Below are 22,252 nucleotides of genomic sequence, written 5' to 3' on the forward strand. Positions count from 1 at the left end.
AATCAATGCCGAGCCTCTTAATTTTTGGGATCAGTGGGTTCCCTATTGTTCATGATAGCATATAGCGATATATATTTTCACCTTTGCAGTCAATGTTTCTTATTGCTCCAATGAATCTAAAATAAAAAATGAAGCAATTTTAAAATTTTTACTAAAAAATATCATGCTTCCGTTTTGTGCCCATAGAGCCATTGTATGCCTATGTGTCTACATGGTTACGGGCTTTTTGCTCACCTACCAAATGAAGATCAGTAAGAATAGGGGATAGATGTAATGGAGTATGATTGCGAGATATGACAAAGCACAGTTTTATTGAAGCCTTTAATCATTAAAACACATACAGTACAGACCAAAAGTTTGGACACACCTTCTCATTTAAAGATTTTTCTGTATTTTCATGACTATGAAAATTGTACATTCACACTGAAGGCATCAAAACTATGAATTAACACACATGGAATTATATACTTAACAAAAAAGTGTGAAACAACTGAAAATATGTCTTATATTCTAGGTTCTTCAAAGTAGCCACCTTTTGCTTTGATGACTGCTTTGCACACTCTTGGCATTCTCTTGATGAGCTTCAAGAGGTAGTCACCGGAAATGGTCTTCCAACAATCTTGAAGGAGTTCCCAGAGATTCTTAGCACTTGTTGGCCCTTTTGCCTTCACTCTGCGGTCCAGTTCACCACAAACCATCTCGACTGGGTTCAGGTCTGGTGACTGTGGAGGCCAGGTCATCTGGCGTAGCACCCCATCACTCTCCTTCTTGGTCAAATAGCCCTTACACAGCCTGGAGGTGTGTTTGGGGTCATTGTCCTGTTGAAAAATAAATGATGGTCCAACTAAACGCAAACCGGATGGAATAGCATGCCGCTGCAAGATGCTGTGGTAGCCATGCTGGTTCAGTATGCCTTCAATTTTGAATAAATCCCCAACAGTGTCACCAGCAAAGCACCCCCACGCTTCACGGTGGGAACCAGGCATGTAGAGTCCATCCGTTCACCTTTTCTGCGTCGCACAAAGACACGGTGGTTGAAACCAAAGATCTCAAATTTGGACTCATCAGACCAAAGCACAGATTTCCACTGGTCTAATGTCCATTCCTTGTGTTCTTTAGCCCAAACAAGTCTCTTCTGCTTGTTGCCTGTCCTTAGCAGTGGTTTCCTAGCAGCTATTTTACCATGAAGGCCTGCTGCACAAAGTCTCCTCTTAACAGTTGTTGAAGAGATGTGTCTGCTGCTAGAACTCTCTGTGGCATTGACCTGGTCTCTAATCTGAGCTGCTGTTAACCTGCAATTTCTGAGGCTGGTGACTTGGATAAACTTATCCTCAGAAGCAGAGGTGACTCTTGGTCTTCCTTTCCTGGGGCGGTCCTCATGTGAGCCAGTTTCTTTGCAGCGCTTGATGGTTTCTGCAACTGCACTTGGGGACACTTTCAAAGTTTTGCCAATTTTTCGGACTGATTGACCTTCATTTCTTAAAGTAATGATGGCCACTTGTTTTTCTTTACTTAGCTGCTTTTTTCTTGCCATAATACAAATTCTAACAGTCTATTCAGTAGGACTATCAGCTGTGTATCCACCTGACTTCTGCACAACACAACTGATGGTCCCAACCCCATTTATAAGGCAAGAAATCCCACTTATTAAACCTGACAGGGCACACCTGTGAAGTGAAAACCATTTCCGGTGACTACCTCTTGAAGCTCATCAAGAGAATGCCAAGAGTGTGCAAAGCAGTCATCAAAGCAAAAGGTGGCTACTTTGAAGAACCTAGAACCTGGGTTCAAATCCCACCAAGAACAACATCTGCAAGGAGTTTGTATGTGCTCCCCGTGTTTGCGTGGGTTTCCTCCGGGTTCTATGGTTTCCTCCCACACTCCAAAGACTGATAGGGAATGTAGATTGTGAGCCCCAATGGGGACAGTGATGATAATGTCTTTAAAGTGCTGCGGAATTAATGGTGCTATATAAGTGAGTAACAAATAAATAAATTAATAAATATTTGTAAAGTTGCTTTATTTTTCCTCTTTAGATTTGACAAACTTTGCTTATTTAAAATAAATAAATAAATGCATTGCATTTTTGTCATATATTTTTCTTGTTTGGAATGGAAAAAAACATTTATCTTAACCTGGCCTTATTTTCATAAAATGCAGTAAGAAGAAGCACGGACGCTGAGGTTTTGCTGTCTGTAACATAATACTAGTAGTATTAGGGTCATAACACTACAAGAAGGTTCTGTACAAACGAAGAATACCTTTATCATTTCAATTTAGGATAAATTGTTATTGCCTTAGAAAAATCAGAAAAATAAGATTTCTTGTTAGAAATAAATAGTAACAAATATCCGGTCACATTCAGCCTCGGAGAACACCTGACAAATGTATATGGGTCAATGACAACGTGATTTCCATTCTGATGTTCAATGTCATAAAGCAGAAGAGCCATAAACCATGTTATCACCCAGGGGGTTTCTTCTAAGTAGTTACATCACATCTTCTGTTATATGAACTCATGGAGTGAACCAGGACTACTGCCTGAGAAAAAGGGATAAAAATCTGGAGTGTTTATTATATGTAATGTCTTATACTGTATTTGATTTAGGAGATGACCTGCCACAATCTTTATTAAAAAAAGAAGCCCTTATGTGAATGCCTTGTAATGGTACCAATATGAACTTCACTTTTCAGTACAGTGAAGCCTCTTTCACAAAACAATCCAAAATTACAGAAACAAATGGTATATTGGAGGACTTTTCTTCTAATATATTGGAAAAATGGGTCAGATTGATCAGTACTGTCTAAGCTCAGACTAGTCAGTCTTAAGTGGTTCATGCTGTTTGAGAAATCTAATTTTTAAGACTCTCTAGTCATAAGTTGCATTTACACTGCAAGATCGTGAGCAAGCTCCTTAAAAACGCTTGTTTCCCAATAATGTTTCCATGTAAACAGGCTCCCAGTCCCCCATCATGTGAAATGATCGTTTGCTCAGCGCAAAAAATGATTGTTCTCAGCGGGGCATCATCCTGTGTACCGAGAACCATGGCAGCCTATGTACAGTGACCGATCTATTACAGATCCAATCAGTGTGCATCATTTACTTTGTTCTACCTGTGTAAGCAGGCATTTAAATGACCGGTAAAGGTTTAGCAATTGGTAGTTGTATCGTGTCGTTGGTCGGTCCATGTAAACAGACCCCAAGTTTGCTCTACCTATTAGTTGGCTTTGCCTATTAGTTGGCTTACTTAGTGCCAGAAATATACACCACAATTGTGGCACATCTTTGGTGCATTGTGTCACACGTTGATCCACGCCCATTTTCCATAATGCCATGTCTGTTTTCGGCAAGGCCATGTCCCCTAGTTGGAAAAGTCACACAAAGTGTATAAAGATACATCATAAATATAGGGCAAGTTGTTAAAGACAGTTTTCTGGCACATTTAGCTCATAAATGTGCCCCAGTGTACATAGGGTATGAAGGATCTGAACATGTGAATCAGGGGTGGAGTGGTATGTTTCATAGAGAATGTAGTGTGTATCAAAAGGACAAAAACATTGAAAAACATTGAAATAAATGAAATGAAAGCTTAAATTAAAAGAATTGTCCATTACTTTCACATTGATGCCCTATCCACAGGATAGGGCATCAATGTATGATTGGCCGGGGTCCCGCACGCGGCAACCCCGCCAATCAGCTGTTATCGGTGCCGGCGGCCAGAAGTCCTTACCTGCGGTGCTTGCAAGTTGCAGTGGCCGCCGCTTGTTACTGCACATCTGCCTCCTATTCAATTGAATGGGAGGCGGATGTGCAGTACACCGCTGCAGCCACTACAGATGGACGGCCAAGCACTGCAGGTAAGTACTTCCGGCCGGCGGCCGCCGCCACCGGCACCGGTAACAGCTGGTCGGCAGGGATGATACATTGACGTCCTATCCTATGGATAGGGCATCAATGTGAAAGTAGCGGACAACTCCTTTAATCAAGTACAGTTGGACTCATTGTTTGATAATCTGCAGTGTTTTCTTCATGATCCTGAAACAGCAAAATTTGTATATCTCTCATGTTTTGTGAGTCGCCGGGGATTTCTGCATGTTCCTGAAACAGCCATTCTTGTAGAGATCAGTTTAATCTCTCGTTGATGATCGGATGAAACCCTATCCCATTTGTCTAGATATAAAAATTAGTAATCTCCTGTTCCAATATAGTTCACAGCATGGAGGTTTCTGCTGCAGCCAGTTGTGTTACAGCCAGAGGACAATAGGGAGCAGGAGAGAACATGGCTAGCCCCTGAGAGAAACAGGAGAATATTTATATATTCTTAGCTTTATTTGTAATAGGAGGCAACATTACATAAAAGGAAAGGGGTAGATTATGGGAGGAAGTGTTAGAATATTATTTTTTTCTGCATTTTCGGTCATAAAAACTAAATACACCCTCTTTGAATACTATGGTTTTACATTTCAGGACTTAATAAAAAATAATTGGCTCTTAAAATTAGATAAATATATCAGATGAATAACAACATGACATAATACACCATGTCATTATTAACCCCTTCATCCCCAAGCGATTTGCCTTTTTTCGTTTTCTTCTCCCCTTCTTCCAAGAGCCATAACTTTTTTATATTTCTGTCAATATGGCCATACGAGGGCTTGTTTTTTGCAGGGCGAGAAGTACTTTTGAATTACATCATTGATTTTACCATATAGTGTACTGGAAAACGGGAAAAATAATCCAAGTATGGTGAAATTACAAAAAAAAGTGCAATCCCACAATTGTTTTTTGAGTTTATTTACCATGTTCATCACTATATGGTAAAATTGGCCCAGCAATATGATTCTCCAGGACAGTACGAGTACGCAGATATCAAACATGTATAGGCTCTTGTTTATTTAAGTGGTGAAAAAAAAATCTGAAATTTGCATGAAAAAAGTTTTTGCGTTTGTCGCCATTTTCCGAGACCCGAAGCATTTCCTTTTTTTGGGATTTGGGACTAGGTGAGGGCTTATTTTTTGCGGCTTCATCTGACTTTTTTATTGATACCATTTTGATGTATATATGATGTTTTGATCGCCTCTGATTGCATTTTATTGCAATGTTGCGGCGACCAAAAAACGTAATTCTTGGACCAAAAAAAACGTAATTCTTGGATTGGATTTTTTTTGTGTTGATACGCCATATACCAATCAGATGAATTTACTTTATATTTTGATATTACATTTCTGAATGCAGCGATACCAAATATATGTAATTTTTTATTGTTTTATTTTTAATGGGGAAAAAGAGGAGGTGATTTGAACTTGTGTTTTTTAATTTTTGTAAAAAATTGTAAAACTTTTTTTTTTTACTTTTTGTGTGCAATAGTTCCCTTAGGAGACTTGAAGCTGCGATTTTATGATCGCCTGTGCTATACACAGCAATGCCACGGGCTAGCGTTCACAGGAGGATTGTGATGACAGGCATGGGAATCATCTGCAGACCCCCGGTCATCATGAAAGACCATCGGCTCCCAGCGATCATGACGCGCCCTCTGGGCCGTGGTGTACTCGGTTGCCGGGCCGGTCGGTGCTGGGTGATGTCACAATGGCAGTGGCCTGGTCCGTGACCCAGGGCGGTCAATATAAGGGGAATAAAATCAAAGGAATAAAGTTCTTATATATATTGTTCATGACGCCACCTGTGGTATGCGGCTATATGGGGCCGCCGCTGCGGTACAGATCCTCTGAAGATGATGGTGATGCAGCAGAGTTGGTTCAGCTCTTCACAAGCAGAGCTAAGCTCCAGGGCAGTGTAGATGGTGATGTTATAGATGTTGCTGTGCAGTGTAGTGCAGGGGATGGTGCAGATAATAATTCCAGGACACAGTGGGGTGCAGTCTTCAAGGTTTACTCACAGTTGTTGAACTCCAGGTTACCAGTACTAGAATAACCTCCCACGTCGTCCTGCGTTCACCAAGGAAGGGGTTCAGCAATCTCTCAAGTAACTCAAGAGTACTTAAATGGGACCCCGTTCTATGTGCCTTCTTCGGTCGTCTTCCTTCGCTGGCTCTCTCCCTCCTGCCCTGCAGCCTCCGGTTATCTAGCTGAGCCTTGTAGTTCTCCACTAGTTGAGGGGCCGGTCCCCTCTGCGGCCTGATCCCTCCACGTTCCTGCAGATTTGGGCGCACGGGTGGCATCCGCACTTCCCGTGCCCCTAGGATCCCCTCTGTTCCTCCTGGAGCCTTCCCTCTGCTCCCGTCCTCTCTCTCTCTCTTTCCTGGGCCTCTCTTACTAGGCCCCACTCCTCTCAACTCCTGCTCCAAGCACTGGAGCCAGGAGCCTGGACCTCCTCCACTGTTCTCCTGAGCAGGACTGGCCCTGACTGCGCACCTTCTAGATGGTTCCTTGCTCTCTTATACTCCTACTGAAGTGCTCCCCTAAACTACTTCCTCCACCCACACCCACTACATGGTTCCACCCTCCAGCTAGGGACCAGGGACTGTGCTCTCCCTTAGGAACAATCTCGCCCCTCCCTCTGAAGTGGAGTGTAATGGATGCAAGTGTGTAGGTCCCGGGCAGTACTCCCTCCTTACCTGAGAGTGGGATACCACACCTCTGGGTGAGATGCAGTACCTCTGTGGCGACTGAACCCGCAGGGGCGCCACAATCACATGATAGGATAACCGATTGGAGGGACTTGTGACAATGTTTTATTGGATTGCATTCGCTCCAATGTTATATTATGGAGCAGCTCCGACTAGAGTTATTTTCTCATGCCGAGTCGGCATGAGGAAAAAAGAAAAAACGCTGCATGCTGCGATTGACAGCATATAACGGACGGCACGCACCCATACAAGTCTATAGGTGTATGCAAAACATCGAACTGCACTCAAATGTTATCCGAGTGCAGTCCGATATACGCCGACTCACAGAAGATGGAGAAATTAAGTTCTCCAACTTCTCCCCACCTGTGATCAGATTCTCGCATGCCAGAGAATCGGATCACAGTAAAATGACTCTGATCACGCTCGCAGCAGAGTTTGAGCTGAGGGTCATTTGCATATAGCCCCCGACTTTCTTGCATGTGAAAATCATCGGATGCTATTTGCCAGTGTGAGAGAGCCCTAAGGCTGGTCCTACAAGAAATAGATTTTGGATTAGTTTTTGGTAAATAAAAATGGGCACAATGTAATTTGCCATGTGTTAATGGTCATCTGAGGTTGTATGTTCTTAATTTAAGATTTTTAAGAACCAGTCTTTTTTTTAATATGAAATGAGGATAGTCCAGCTCAACGAACCATGAATAGGCTTTTATTCACACAACGTGCGTAACAGAGGACAAAATCAGCAGTACAGCTAAAAGAAGTGTGACATGCTGGATTATCCTCATTCAACGCCTTGACGCTGCATTTCTGGGCTCTTAACACCTCCAAGATGTCTCCCATGTTGAGCTTGATCTAATCTTTTTTTTTTTATATGTTTGAATACATGAAAGAAGGTATTATATATTGACTGTAGGCATTTTGTGTGTTGTAGCCAGTTTTTACTCTATTATTTTTGGTTTTAAACAATTTTATGCATCATCCATTGTACTACTGATTTAGGAAATAAATAAAATGATGGTTCCTCTTTAAATGGACCTGCTCTCTTTTTTAATGGTGCATAGATTAATATCTGACTTGCAAATCTGCAATTGTCAGCAGCAATGTGCTTTCCATTAACCGTTTTTCACCTCCAAACTGAAAAAAATCCCTCAAAATCCCCATACACTTAATCCTAATTTAACAATATTGTTCTACATAATGAATCCTATATTTGCTAATCATACAAATCCGCAGAGATATGAGAGTGTAAACATTCCGAAAAGTTCATCACCAAACATTATTCAAAATTAAGTCTGAGCAGGTTCGCACAATCCCAATGATGTTTGTGCAGACAATTGGAAGTGAATTACATTTGGAGATACACATACAGTACTCCAATAAAAAGAAATGACATGATGCAACTCCTAATAATTCACGGGCACAAAGCCTACGCAAACCAGCAGAGTCCGCACAATTCACACAATAGGCCCCTACTGCTCAAAGCAATTTCCATTCATGCAGAATTTCTATTCAATTTAATTTCCAAAGAAACCCCCAGATCCCTAAATAATCTTATGTATCAATGAAAATGTGTGATAATAAGTGCAGAGCACGGAGCAGTCACTTGGTAAAATACAGCTGGGTCTCCTGGGTAATAATGTCAGGACCACAAATGTGTCCACAGGTCCTTTTCAGCCCCAAGCAATCTATATAAAGCTCCTCTTGAAATCTTAGATCATCCTGAATTGCTGTGCTTGCTCTGTGCCAAGCATAATCAATTTAACATAAGTATCGTGCTTGGGAAGAAGAGGCAACAAACATAAACTGACCCTCTATTGCCTACCGAAAGCGCAAGTTTATTCCCGCTCTGCAGAGTTCTCTTCATATTCACTATTTATGGAGATTAAATGTATTTCCCTCAACAGCATCGCAGTCATCTACATTATTTATCACACTATCAATCTTCACTGTCAAAGTTTCCATTTCTTTCTTACTGTATCAAAAAATGAACACATTACTGTACTACAATTGAAGAAAGGAAATATGTCTCTAGGAAAAGGCCCCATAATTAAAGCATGTATAAGATAAACTAATAAACAATGATATTCACCATGGAGGAGGTCCCACAGCAGTGTTAAAATGGAGCCTCCCTCTTAGCATGGGCTGTTAATGGGGATCCGTCAGCAGGTATTGCTAGGAAATCTGATGGTAGCATGAATGATATAGCAGCTGAGACACGGATTTCAGAGATGTATTACTTATTAGCCTTTGTGTTTTAATACAATGAGTGTTTTATCAGCAAGAGATTAATCACTGCCCAGACTAGTGCCTGCATGAATCCTGGTCCCCAGGATTCTGATTAGCTGACACTGATTAGCATCTCACTGTCAATATACAATGTACACAGAAAGACGAGGTACGGGCGGGGTTAGCTTTCTGAGCTCTGCTACATGCTAATCTAAACTCTGATTGTGTCACAGCTGCTGCACCCAGTAAACTAAGTGATACATCGTTGGAATCAGGATCTTTTTTCCTACATTATGCTGCTCTCAGATGAGGTAGCAAAAACCTGCTGACAGATTCTCTTTAAAGGGTTATTTCCATTTTATACATTTATGGCATATCCATAGCACCTATCATCTTGGGGACCAGTGTTCATAGCAAGAAGAGAGCAGGGACTCTCTTGGAAGCAGCAACACTAAAAGTCAATATCAACTGTTTAAAAATCATTGCCACATGATGTAGGACTAAAGTGATCAGCTGTCCCTTCTCCCGGATTATAATCACACACACCCCATAGCATAATGAACACCCCCCCCCCATGACTGTAACATGCATCTGTGCAATAATGATTTCCCACCACCTGGGATTATAACCACGCAAAACCTGTAGTATAATTATCCCCCACCCCAGATTATAATCTAATACTCCTCACACCGCATCCATTTTGTATAAATATATACATTTCACCAAAATTAATTGTTATACCTCCCATCTCAAAAGATCCAGAGTGCTGCTGCACCACTTTGCCAGATTAAATACATAACCAGTTTAGGGCTGTCGCCAGTGTGAAATAAGATGCACACAAACAAATGGCATACTAAAAGCTGTGCTCAGCAACCTGAGTATTAAAGTATGAGTGATCAATCGCACCTGCTTGTGTCACAACCAGCCATGCACAATGGCATCTCTCAGTTGACAAGCGCTGTGCTCCTCTCCAGCGTGAAGCATGAAGAGGGGTGCTGCAGCATGGGCTCGATTTACAGATTGTGATGCGACCACAGATGATTTACTCATTTTGTCCCTCTCTATATAATATCCAATGCAGAAGTACATCGCTTCTGAGCCCTGGGGTATGTAAGAGGGTGACCGGGATGGTCATGCGCCTGTTCCCTCTTACTGCACATAATGTTGTACTCTGTGCTTATGTATATGGCCTACTGTCTGATGTGTTAGTTACAGGATCAGAATTAGATTAGAAATAGGATAGTGCAGAGGTGGGCACTATAGCATAGGAAGTATTTAGTTGTTAGTCAGGAAACAGGTAAGGGGTTCAGGAGCTGCTACAGTGCGGGAGGAGCAGGACAGGGAAGAACCTGGGTGACTTCCTGATTGGAGTTGTAGTGAGAGTCAGAGGGAGAGATGTGACAGGAGCCGTAGTTGGAAGTCCAGGGGGCACCAGGAGCACGGTCTGTCCAGCAGCAGAAGAACGTTCATCAGAAACTCTAAAGCGGACATTCCCTTAACTTTCGGGGCCTACGGTCCACAGAGAAGTGTGTTTCAAAAATCTTCCCAAAAGGGGAAGTCAGACAGGCAATAGCACAGAGAAAACTGTAAGGGACTCTTAAGACTGCCGAGCATCTCAGAGGCCAAAAGGGTCAGCTACGGAAGGGACAGCTCAGGACAAACGGACAGTGAACATCAATATGTGCTGTGCAATGGACTGTAGAGAAGGAAAAGTATGTACCCAATACTGCATGTTCCACTATGTTGAATTTGGGCATTTAAGTAAAGTTCTTTTTTATAAAACTGAGAAGAGGTCCCCTAATGTGTGTGCGACGGTTCCTGAAGTGAAAGAGCCAAAGACAGCAGAGATCTGCAACCAAAATGTGAGTGTTACACACCACACGCAGTATATCACTCCTCTCAGCGCCTCTCCATACAGCCCCATCCTGCAGTAAATTGCTCTTTTCAGCCTCATCCTGCAATACATCACTTTTCACAGTTCCCTCCTGTAATACATCACTCTTCTCAGCCCCCATAATGTACAGTCCATTTCAGAAGTACATCACTAATCTTAGTCTCTCCACATACAGTACATCTTTCACACACGTGGATCGTGTACCTACTGTGCCACGATCTGGGCTTACCCAGGAGGGGGGGGATGGCTAAGTGGCTTCCTGGTGTTCACTAGAGCTCCTGATGGTGGAGATAGGCTTGCGCTGCAGGTAGCCGCCCGTTACCACTCCTGGGCTGTCCCTGGTACAGCAGCTGCTGACCCAAAGGCCAGGAGCACAGTCACAGACATGGACTCGGAGTCACTGGCAGGACAGGATTTGGATACTGGTTCAGACAGCACGGATTCTGGAACACAAGATAGAACAGACACTGAGACTGGATCAGGTACCGCTGAAGCCACTGAAGGCTCAGGTAACGGCAAAGCGGATTCAGTTCAGGTACCGCCAGAGCGGCTTCAGGTTCAGACAACACGAGTCTCAGGAACAGGATCTGATTCAGACAACACGGGTTTCAGGAACAGGTACTGGTTCCGACAACACGGGGGACCTGACAACACAAACGAACCTAAAAGAATGCATTACTCAAGCATCTCCCTACTGAGAAGCATGCCTTATATACTTGATGCCTCCCAACAATTGGCTGGAGGCATTTCCAAAGGGCCTGCGCTGCCCCTTTAAGAATAGGGAGACGCATACGCACTAGGTGCGTCACCGGGAGACCTGTGTGGCGTGCACAGGACAAGATGCCACAGCAGGAAACGAGGAGACTGCCTTGCAGCCAGGGCGGTGAGTATGTTGGAGTCCCTGTTGGGAGGAGGGAGAGAGACCACATAGGGACGCCGGCATTGGCGTTACATCATCACTCCTCTCAGACCCTATATATACAGTCTCATCATGCAGTAAATAACTCCACTCAGCCCTATCCTGCAGAACATTGCTCCTCTCAGTCCCTGTGTATAAAAGACCTATCCAACATGACACCATGTCTCTAACAGTCCCAGTACACTCAGTCCCATCATGCAGTACATCGCTCCTCTCAGCCCATTCATATTCAGCCCCTTCCTGCAGTACGTCACTCCTCTCAGTCCCTCTATATACAGATTCCATAATACAAAATTGCAGAGCGGTGAAGCTTTATTGTGAAATCACAGCATATTTTAGGGATAGGTTAATTTTGCTTTCATTGAAAAAGCACATGGCATCTTTTAGTCAGTAGTATCGGGGCGAGGAGGAGGAAGGGAGAGAACGTTACCCACATTAATACATTGGACTCGTATAACTTCATGTGCATCTCACTAAATTAGAATATCATCAAAAAGTTAATTTATTTCAGTTCAATACAAAAAGTGAAACTCATATTCTATGTAACGGGTCTGGGAGGTGGAACCTCTGAGCAACGATACAAAGGGGCAGTCCTTGTAAGGAAGCGGGTGGCTCCCAGGGTAGACGGGCAGGTAGTCACGGCAAGTGACGGGGACAGTCTCTGGGTAGAAGGGCAGGAGGTCACGGCAAGTGACGGGGACAGTTTCTGGGTAGAAGGGCAGGAGGTCACGGCAAGTTACGGGGACAGTCTCTGGGTAGAAGGGCAGGAGGTCACGGCAAGTGACGGGGACAGTCTCTTGACAGGCGGGTGGTCACGGCAAGTGACGGCTAAGACTCCAGATAGGCTAGCAGGCGGGTAGCAGGTGGACGCTCCCAGGTGAGCGGGCAAGAGTCTCTGGACAGGCAGGTGGTCACAGCAAGTGATGGCTAAGCCTCCAGGTAGATTAGCAGGCAGTTAGCAGGTGGACGCTCCCAGGTGAGCGGGCAAGAGTCTCTGGACAAGCGGGTGGTCACAGCACGTGACGGCAGAGCCTCCAGGTAGGCTAGCAGGCAGGTAGCAGGCGGACGCTCCCAGGTGAGCGGGTATGAGTCTCTGGACAGGCAGGTGGTCACAGCACGTGACGGCAGAGCCTCCAGGCAAGCTAGCAGGCAGGTAGCAGGCGGACGCTCCCAGGTGAGCGGGTATGAGTCTCTGGACAGGCAGGTGGTCACAGCACGTGACGGCAGAGCCTCCAGGTAGGCTAGCAGGCAGGTAGCAGATGAGCGCTCCCAGGTGAGCGGGTAAGAGTCTCTGGACAGGCAGGTGGTCACAGCACGTGACGGCAGAGCCTCCAGGTAGGCTAGCAGGCAGGTAGCAGATGAGCGCTCCCAGGTGAGCGGGCAATCAGATCCATAGACAGACTGGCAGGGCTGGTAGGCAGACTGTCGGACCGCAGGAATGCAAGTAGATAGACAAGTATCAGGCAGGTATCAAGCAGGAATCTGGCAGGTAACTGGCAGGTATTTGGTAACGGAACCTGAGGGCTGAAGCAGAGTGATAGGCTATGCAACAACATTGCTCGGGCACCTCCATTTTGGAGGAGGTGCCTTATAAATGGTGAGGTCCTCCGGCCATTGGCCGGGGACTTCTTAGGACGGCGCGCGCGGCCCCTTTAAGAGAAGGGGAGCGCGCGCGCGCGCCCTAAGCACAGTGGCTGGGAAGCAGCGCGCGCTGCCAGCAGAGCGGGAGGAAGACGCCGGGCACGGAGCGGAGAGGTGAGGGGAACAGCGTTCCTGCCTAGCAGGAGGCAGTACCCCCCCCCCTTTAGGCCCCCCCTTTAGGCCAGACAGAAATTTATCAAGGATGAGAGGGGCATGGATGTTCTCCCGGGGCTCCCACGTTCTCTCCTCAGGACCAAACCCCTTCCAATCCACTAGAAAAAAGGTCTTTCCTCTTACCCTTTTGGTGGCCAGAATGTTCTCTACCTCAAACTCGTTTTCAGCGGAAACCGGAGCAGGAGGCGTACCTGTAGACTTGGAAAAAGAGTTAAGTACCACGGGTTTGAGGAGAGATACATGGAAGGAGTTAGGGATCCGCAAGTTGGCCGGGAGTTTCAATTTATAGGCCACTGGGTTGATTTGTTTGATAACTTCCAGTGGGCCGATGAACCGAGGCCCTAACTTGTAGGAAGGAATCTTGAGCCGGACATACTTGGACGAGAGCCAGACTTTATCTCCAGGACGGAATTGTGGAGGATCCAGGCGTTTTTTGTCAGCGTGTCTTTTCATCCGCTCGGACGACTGAAGGAGTGCGGATCGGGTACTCTCCCAAATGGAGGAGAATTCGCTAACGAGAGATTCCGCAGCCGGATTGTCCACCGAGGTGGAGACGGGAAATGGGATCCGAGGATGCTGACCGAAGACTACAAAAAACGGGGATTTGGAGGAAGATTCGCTCTCGTGATTATTGTAAGAGAACTCGGCCCAAGGTAGGAGATCCACCCAGTCCGAATGGTGGGCATTAAGGAAGTGCCGGAGGTAACTGGTCAGGATCTGATTGATCCGCTCCACTTGACCATTGGACTGTGGGTGGTAAGCGGAGGAGAAGTCCAGGGTGACGTCCAGCAGCTTACATGTGGCTCTCCAGAAGCGTGAGGTGAACTGAACCCCACGATCCGACACGATGTGGAGGGGCAGGCCATGGAGACGGAAGATGTGGCGGATAAAGTCTTTAGCCAGCTCGGGTGCAGACGGGAGGCCCGGCAGGGGAATGAAGTGAGCCATCTTGGAAAAGCGGTCAGCGACCACCCAAATGACCGTACAACCGGCAGAGACAGGGAGATCCGTTATAAAGTCCATAGCTATATGCTGCCACGGGGCAGCAGGTACTGGAAGAGGAAGGAGGCGACCGGCTGGCAGATGTCTCGGAACCTTGTTGCGGGCGCAGGACACACAGGCTGAAACAAAGTCTATTACGTCCTTGTGCAGGGTAGGCCACCAGTAATGCCGGGTAATAAGCTGGAGGGTCTTTTTCTGACCGGCGTGGCCAGCTAGCTTAGACGAGTGACCCCAGTGTAGGATCTTCTTCCGATCAGGTACTGTTACGAACGTCTTACCGGGAGGGAGACGATTTAGATTCACGGGGGCCACCTGCATTACTCTGGCGGGATCAATGATGTGCTTGGGCTCCTCCTCTAGATCAGACACCAGGAAGGATCAGGACAAGGCGTCAGCTTTGATGTTTTTGTCTGCCGGGCGAAAATGAAGAACGAAATCAAAGCGGGCAAAAAACAAGGACCACCGGGCTTGGCGCGGGTTTAGTCTCTGGGCGCTCTTGAGGTAAGCCAAGTTCTTGTGGTCCGTGTAAATAATTACCGGGTGAAGAGCCCCCTCGAGCAGGTAACGCCACTCCTCCAGTGCCAGCTTAATGGCCAATAACTCTCGGTCTCCTATAGAATAATTGCGCTCAGAAGGGGAGAAGAGTTTGGAGAAGAAGCCGCAAGTTACCATTCTTCTGGAAGACGACTTTTGGGTAAGTACCGCTCCGGCTCCAGAGGAGGAGGCGTCCACTTCCAGGAAGAATTGTTTGTTGCCGTCCGGACGATGCAGCACCGGGGCGGAAGAGAAAGCCTGTTTTAAGGAAAGAAAGGCTTCCTCTGCTTCGGGCGGCCATTCTCTGGGATTAGTGCCCTTACGGATGAGCGCAGAGATTGGGGCAGTCCGGGAAGAGAAGTGCGGTATGAAGAGGCGGTAGTAGTTGGCGAAGCCCAGGAACCGCTGAATAGTCTTCAACCCCTCTGGTCGGGGCCACTTCTGGATGGCAGACAGTTTCTCAGGATCCATTCGTAGGCCGGTCTGAGAGATTATGTAGCCCAAGAACGGAAGCGAGGTCTGCTCAAAGAGGCACTTCTCATATTTAGCGTAGAGGTGGTTCTGCCTGAGCCTGAGCAGGACCTGACGAACATCCCTCCGGTGAGTGAGAAGATCCAGAGAGAAGACCAAGATGTCGTCCAGGTACACCACTACGCAGGAGTAGAGAAGGTCCCGGAAGATGTCATTGACCAACTCTTGAAAGACGGTGGGAGTGTTACAGAGACCGAAGGGCATTACCAGGTATTCATAGTGGCCGTCCCGGGTGTTGAATGCCGTCATCCATTCATCCCCCTGACGGATACGAACCATGTTATATGCCCCACGGAGGTCCAGCTTGGTGAAGATTCTAGCCCCCCTCAGACGGTCAAATAATTCCGGAATGAGCGGAAGGGGGTATTTATTCTTCACCGTGATCTGGTTAAGGCCTCTATAGTCTATACAGGGACGGAGTGAGCCGTCCTTCTTTTTGACGAAGAAGAAGCCTGCTCCCGCCGAGGAGGTCGATTTCCGGATAAATCCCCGGGCCAGATTCTCCTCAATATATTCAGACATGGACCGGGTCTCAGCAGCGGACAAAGGGTAAATACGCCCACGGGTAGGAGTAGCGCCGGGCATCAGGTCGATTGGGCAGTCGTATGGTCTATGAGGGGGTAATGTCTCTGCCTCCTTTTTATTAAAGACGTCCGCATAAGACCAATAGGGAACCGGAAGACCAGGTAGATTGGCTGGGGTAGGAGAAGGAAGGACAGGATGGACGGGAACTAAACAAGTCTTATGGCAGTCCTGTCCCCAGCGAAGGACTTCTCCGGTCTGCCAATCAAGCACGGGTGCATGTTTCTGAAGCCAAGGTAGGCCTAGCAAGAGGGCGTGAGAGAGTCCAGGCAGAACATGAAAGAAGATGCTCTCTGAGTGCAGCATTCCCACCTGCAGGGTTATGGATTCGGTGATGAGTTGGATGGGATGTGGTAAGAGGCCCCCATCTACGGCAGCGACAGATAAGGGTACAGCTATAGGTTTGGTGGGAATGTGGTATTTCTCTACCAGGGACTGAGAAATGAGATTTCCGGCAGCTCCAGAGTCAAGTTGGGCTAGTTCAAAATAACGGTTCTCCCTGCAGATGATAGAGACCGACAGCAACAGAGATGGAGAGGGTTTACTCTTCTCTAGGACGACCTCTCTGAGCGATCCTAGACACAGGCGTTTCCCGACCTCTCCGGGCAGGAACAGATCCGGTGCTCCTTACTGCCACAGTAGAAGCAGCTCCCCTCGGCTCGGCGTAACTCTTGACGGGTCTTGACCATCTTGGTCTGGTCGACCTGCATAGGCTCGGGTGAGTGCGCCTGGGGAGTAACGGGAGAAGTGACGGGTTTCTGGAAGGTAGGGGCTAGACGTGGAAACCTCCTCTCACGGGTGACCTCTTTGGCGCGCTCCTGGAACCGGATGTCTATCCGGGTGGCAAGAGTTATTAAGTCGTCGAGAGTGGTAGGAATGTCCCGACCGGCGAGTTCATCTTTAATACGGCCGGACAGACCCTCCCAAAAGACAGACACCAGGGCGTCGTTATCCCAGGCCAGCTCCGAAGCAAGGGTACGGAACCGTATGGCATATTGGCCCACGGTGAGATTTCCTTGACTGAGGCGTAGCAGAGATGATGCGGATGAGGTCTTCCGTCCTGGTTCGTCGAAGACTTTCCGGAAAGCCGTGAGAAAGGCTGGCAGGTTGGACACCAGGGGGTCTCCTCTCTCCCATAGAGGATTTAGCCAAGCCAGTGCCTCTCCCGTGAGATGGGACATGATGAAGGCTACTTTGGCTCGGTCGGTGGAAAACTGGTGTGCCAACAGTTCGAAGTGCAGAGTGCACCGGTTAATGAAGCCCCGTGCCTGGCTGGGATCTCCGCCAAAACGAGGAGGAGCGGAGAGGCGGGGACCGGGAAGAGATGCCATGGTGTTGATGGGCTGCGGTGGTGCCGGGGTAGTAAGTGTGCGTGTGGAGGCAGCTACCGAAGAGGTAGACAATGTGTCCGGGAGGGAGATAACACTACGCAGATGACTCAGAATGGACTCCTGTTGGGACCTCTGACGGGAAAGTTCATGACACAAGTCCGAGAGCGAGGGAGCTTGGGTGCCACCGGGTTCCATGGCCCGAGCAAACTGTAACGGGTCTGGGAGGTGGAACCTCTGAGCAACGATACAAAGGGGCAGTCCTTGTAAGGAAGGGGGTGGCTCCCAGGGTAGGCGGGCAGGTAGTCACGGCAAGTGACGGGGACAGTCTCTGGGTAGAAGGGCAGGAGGTCACGGCAAGTGACGGGGACAGTCTCTGGGTAGAAGGGCAGGAGGTCACGGCAAGTGACGGGGACAGTCTCTGGGTAGAAGGGCAGGAGGTCACGGCAATTGACGGGGACAGTCTCTTGACAGGCGGGTGGTCACGGCAAGTGACGGCTAAGCCTCCAGATAGGCTAGCAGGCGGGTAGCAGGTGGACGCTCCCAGGTCAGCGGGCAAGAGTCTCTGGACAGGCAGGTGGTCACAGCAAGTGATGGCTAAGCCTCCAGGTAGATTAGCAGGCAGGTAGCAGGTGGACGCTCCCAGGTGAGCGGGCAAGAGTCTCTGGACAGGCGGGTGGTCACAGCAGGTGACGGCAGAGCCTCCAGGTAGGCTAGCAGGCAGGTAGCAGGCGGACGCTCCCAGGTGAGCGGGTATGAGTCTCTGGACAGGCAGGTGGTCACAGCACGTGACGGCAGAGCCTCCAGGCAGGATAGCAGGCAGGTAGCAGGCGGATGCTCCCAGGTGAGCGGGTATGAGTCTCTGGACAGGCAGGTGGTCACAGCACGTGACGGCAGAGCCTCCAGGTAGGCTAGCAGGCAGGTAGCAGGCGGACGCTCCCAGGTGAGCGGGTATGAGTCTCTGGACAGGCAGGTGGTCACAGCACGTGACGGCAGAGCCTCCAGGCAGGCTAGCAGGCAGGTAGCAGGCGGACGCTCCCAGATGAGCGGGTATGAGTCTCTGGACAGGCAGGTGGTCACAGCACGTGACGGCAGAGCCTCCAGGTAGGCTAGCAGGCACGTAACAGATGAGCGCTCCCAGGTGAGCGGGTAAGATTCTCTGGACAGGCAGGTGGTCACAGCACGTGACGGCAGAGCCTCCAGGTAGGCTAGCAGGCAGGTAGCAGATGAGCGATCCCAGGTGAGCGGGCAATCAGATCCATAGACAGACTGGCAGGGCTGGTAGGCAGACTGTCGGACCGCAGGAATGCAAGTAGATAGACAAGTATCAGGCAGGCATCAAGCAGGAATCTGGCAGGTAACTGGCAGGTATCTGGTAACGGGACCTGAGGGCTGAAGCAGAGTGATAGGCTATGCAACTGTAACATACCTGGCGGCGTCCTTGCATGGTGGTCCATCTCCCACTGTGCAAGAGAGCGCACTTGATCTCCTGTCCAGAATGTCTCTCTGGCTTCCCTCCATGCTGTCTGTTTGTGTCTGTCTCTGCTGCTTAAGGGCGGCGCCCGATCACTTCCTGCTCTTTGTACCTGCTGTGGGTCACGCCCCTTGTGCGTCCTCAGCCTATTGCTGTCTGACACTTGGTATATAGCTCAGCAGCTCCCTTCTATCCCGGCCTGAGCATAAGTGTTTCCTTCAGTGTGTGCTTGCATTCTGAAGGTGCCAGGTCCCGTCTTTGTTTCCTTGTCTGCCTTTCCTGGAGGCTGTATTTCCAGGCCTGTCTGAACTTAGTCCTGTATGTCTCCTGCTTTGCGGTATCAGCTCCCGTGTCTGAACTGTGTCCTGTATGTCTCCTGCTTTGCGGTATCAGCTCCCGTGTCTGAACTGAGTCCTGTATGTCTCCTGCTTTGCGGTATTAGTTCCCGTGTCTGAACTGAGTCCTTTCTGTGTATCTTGTCTGTCCTGTCTGAACACGCTCCTAGCCTGTTCCTCCCGCCTTCTAGGGGCCGATTACCTAGACCCGCTCCTGTATCTTGTCTGTCCTGTCTGAACACGCACCTTGCCTGTTCGTCCCGCCTCTCTGGGGGCAGTATTCCCAGACCCGCTCCTGTATCCCGCTGCAGTGTCGGTCTCCTCCGTACACTCAGTTCCAGTCTGAACTCTCTCCTATCCTTTACCTGTTTTGCCTCTATGTCCGTTCCCTTCCTTTTTCTGCAGAGTCTGAACTCGTACCTAACTCCTGCCTGTTGTCTCTGTACTCCCGTTTGTGAGTTTGTGGTCCACTCGCTACTTCACTGCAAGTACCCTGTGGGTGTCTGGCTCTGTCTTTCCCTTCCTGTCTGTTCCGTGTGAACAGAGTCCTGTCCTGCCCTGCTTCTGCCCGCTGCTCTGGCAGTCCTGTCCTGCCCTGCTTCTGCCCGCTGCTCCGGCAGTCCTGTCCTGCCCTGCTTCTGCCCGCTGCTCCGGCAGTCCTGTCCTGCCCTGCTTCTGCCCGCTGCTCCGGCAGTCCTGTCCTGCCCTGCCTGTACCCTTCTGCCTGTATTGTTCCTGAGTCCCGGTGTGTACTGGGTCCTATCCCGCCTGTGTTCCTACCTGCTAGTGCCTCCCTGTCTGCACTCTTGCTGTGCTTGCCTATACCCCCCTGCCTGCTTACCCGCCTGCCTGCATACCAGTCGTGCCTGCCTATACCCACCAGTCAGTGTGCCAGCCTACCAGTCTGTTCCTGTATTCCCCTGTGTGGGTCAACAGCCGTGTCCGGGGTCTGTCCTGGAGTAGCACCTGGTCCCTCTGCTCGGTTCCTCCTTGGTGCACTGGCGTCGTATGCCGTCGTGCGACCCTGGTCGGATCGGGTGAATACTTAGTCACGCCCCTCCAGGCATTCACTCTCCGGCACGGTCCAGTGGAATCACTACCAATCACACGCACACGCCGCTTAGCCCGGGCGTGTGCATAACAGCATGCTCAGGCCATGGTTCCCGTTGAGCCCCACGGCCTTCGCCCTCTGAGAAGTTTTCCAGCGAATATATGCATTAAAATAAATAAATAAATTTTTTTTCTCTTAGCTGAGTTCCAGGCGAAATTACGCACCGTCCAGATGGATCTATCAGCTCTCGTTCCTGCGGATCCGCCACGTTACTATGGGGATCCAAGACAGTGTCGTGCATTTGTGGAGCAATGCATGCTACACTTTAAGGCCTACCCTCTCTACTTTCCTTCCGATTGGGCTAAAGTGGCCTTTATTATGTCTTACCTGGCGGGTGATGCCTTGGAATGGATCAACCCCCTATATGAAACACAGGATCCGATCCTCCGGGACCTAATGGCCTTCCTGGTGGCCTTTCTAATGGTCTTCGATGATCCTAACCCGGAGGCTCCTGCTGAAGCTTCACCTCCCAATATCCCGGAGCAGCCCCGATGGGTAATGTGTGTGGGTAGCGCAATAGTCCTCCAGCCCAATGAGACTACTGCCCACCCAGAATCCTCACAGGGTGACTACGCTTTCCGGAATACTTCTCTCAACCTCAAGAGGCAGTCCAGACGTGCTAGACTTAGAGGCAAGCCGTCACGCCAGGGTCTGTCCTCCCTGAGACCTCCTGACCCCAACCTTGAAGTCCCTACTGAAGCTTCACCTCCCTGTATCCCGGAGAAACCCCAATGGGTAATGTGCGTGGGTAGTGCACCAGTTCTCCTGCCCGAAGAGACTTCTGCCCATCCAGACTCCACACAGGAGAACTTCCTGCACCCGGCATCAGATGCTTCTCTCTCTTTAACCGGTGTGCATGTCCAAGGATGCTCCAAAGCTGTGGTTACCTCTGAGTCTGTGCACCTCTACTACCTGGCGGAGGATCCCCTGTTGCCTCCTGAATCCTCCGGGATACCACTCGATGACAAATGGAGAGAGACTTCTCTACACCCGGTACTCAATACTTTGTCCGCTTCGTCCTGTGAGCCTGACAATGGGTACCCCAAAGTGGTAGTTACCTCCGAGTCTCTACACCCCTCCGACCAGGCGGAGGATCTCCAGTTATCTCCTGAACCCTTCGGGGTGCTACCTGGTAGCGAAAGGACAGAGACTCTCCTATACTCTGTACCTGATACCTCGCTCGCTTCGTCCAGTGAGTCCAACTTAGTATACTCTGAAGCAGAGGTTACCTGTGAGTCTCTACACCCCTCTGACCAGGCGGAGGACCGCCAGCTGTCTCCAGAACCCTTCGGGGTGCCACCTGGTGGTGAATGGACAGAGACTTTCCTATACTCGGTACCCGATACCTCGCCTGCTTCCTCCAGTGAGTCCAACCTAGTGTACTCCGAAGCAGAGGTTACTCCCGAGTCTCTACACCCCTCCGACCAGGCGGAGGACCTCCAGTTGTGTTCAGAACTCTTCGGGGTGCCACCTGGTGGTGAATGGACAGAGACTTTCCTATACTCGGTACCCGATACCTCGCCTGCTTCCTCCAGTGAGTCCGACCTAGTGTACTCTGAAGCAGTTGTTTTCTCTGAGCCTCTGCACTCTTCTGACCCGGCGGAGGACCTCCAGTTGTTTCCTGAATCCTCCGGGGTACCACCAGATAACAAAGAGACAGTGACTTTTCCTCATTATGTACCTGATAACCCGTCTATTTTTTCCTGTGAGCTTGACAAGATGTACCTCGAAGCAGAGATTACCCTCAAGTCTCTGTCCCCCTCCAACCCAGTGAACGACTGGTCCTCGAATTCCCTGCGGAAGATTCTGGCAGGCCTGAAGAAGAGGGGGCGTAAGGGGGGAGGTACTGTAACATACCTGGCGGCGTCCTTGCATGGTGGTCCATCTCCCACTGTGCAAGAGAGCGCACTTGAT

At 48.9% G+C, this 22,252-nt stretch overlaps 1 protein-coding gene across 1 annotated transcript in view; it reads right to left on the reverse strand.

Moving 5' to 3' along the window:
- Positions 1-22,252, reverse strand: part of PREX2 (phosphatidylinositol-3,4,5-trisphosphate dependent Rac exchange factor 2) — a 538,104-nt gene that overhangs the window by 69,064 nt on the left and 446,788 nt on the right. The gene's annotated exons all lie outside the window — the stretch shown is intronic.

This window comes from Phyllobates terribilis, unplaced genomic scaffold, assembly GCF_046119375.1.
Source record: "Phyllobates terribilis strain yellow unplaced genomic scaffold, ASM4611937v1 Scaffold_4__5_contigs__length_816908805, whole genome shotgun sequence".
Lineage (NCBI taxonomy): Eukaryota > Metazoa > Chordata > Amphibia > Anura > Dendrobatidae > Phyllobates > Phyllobates terribilis.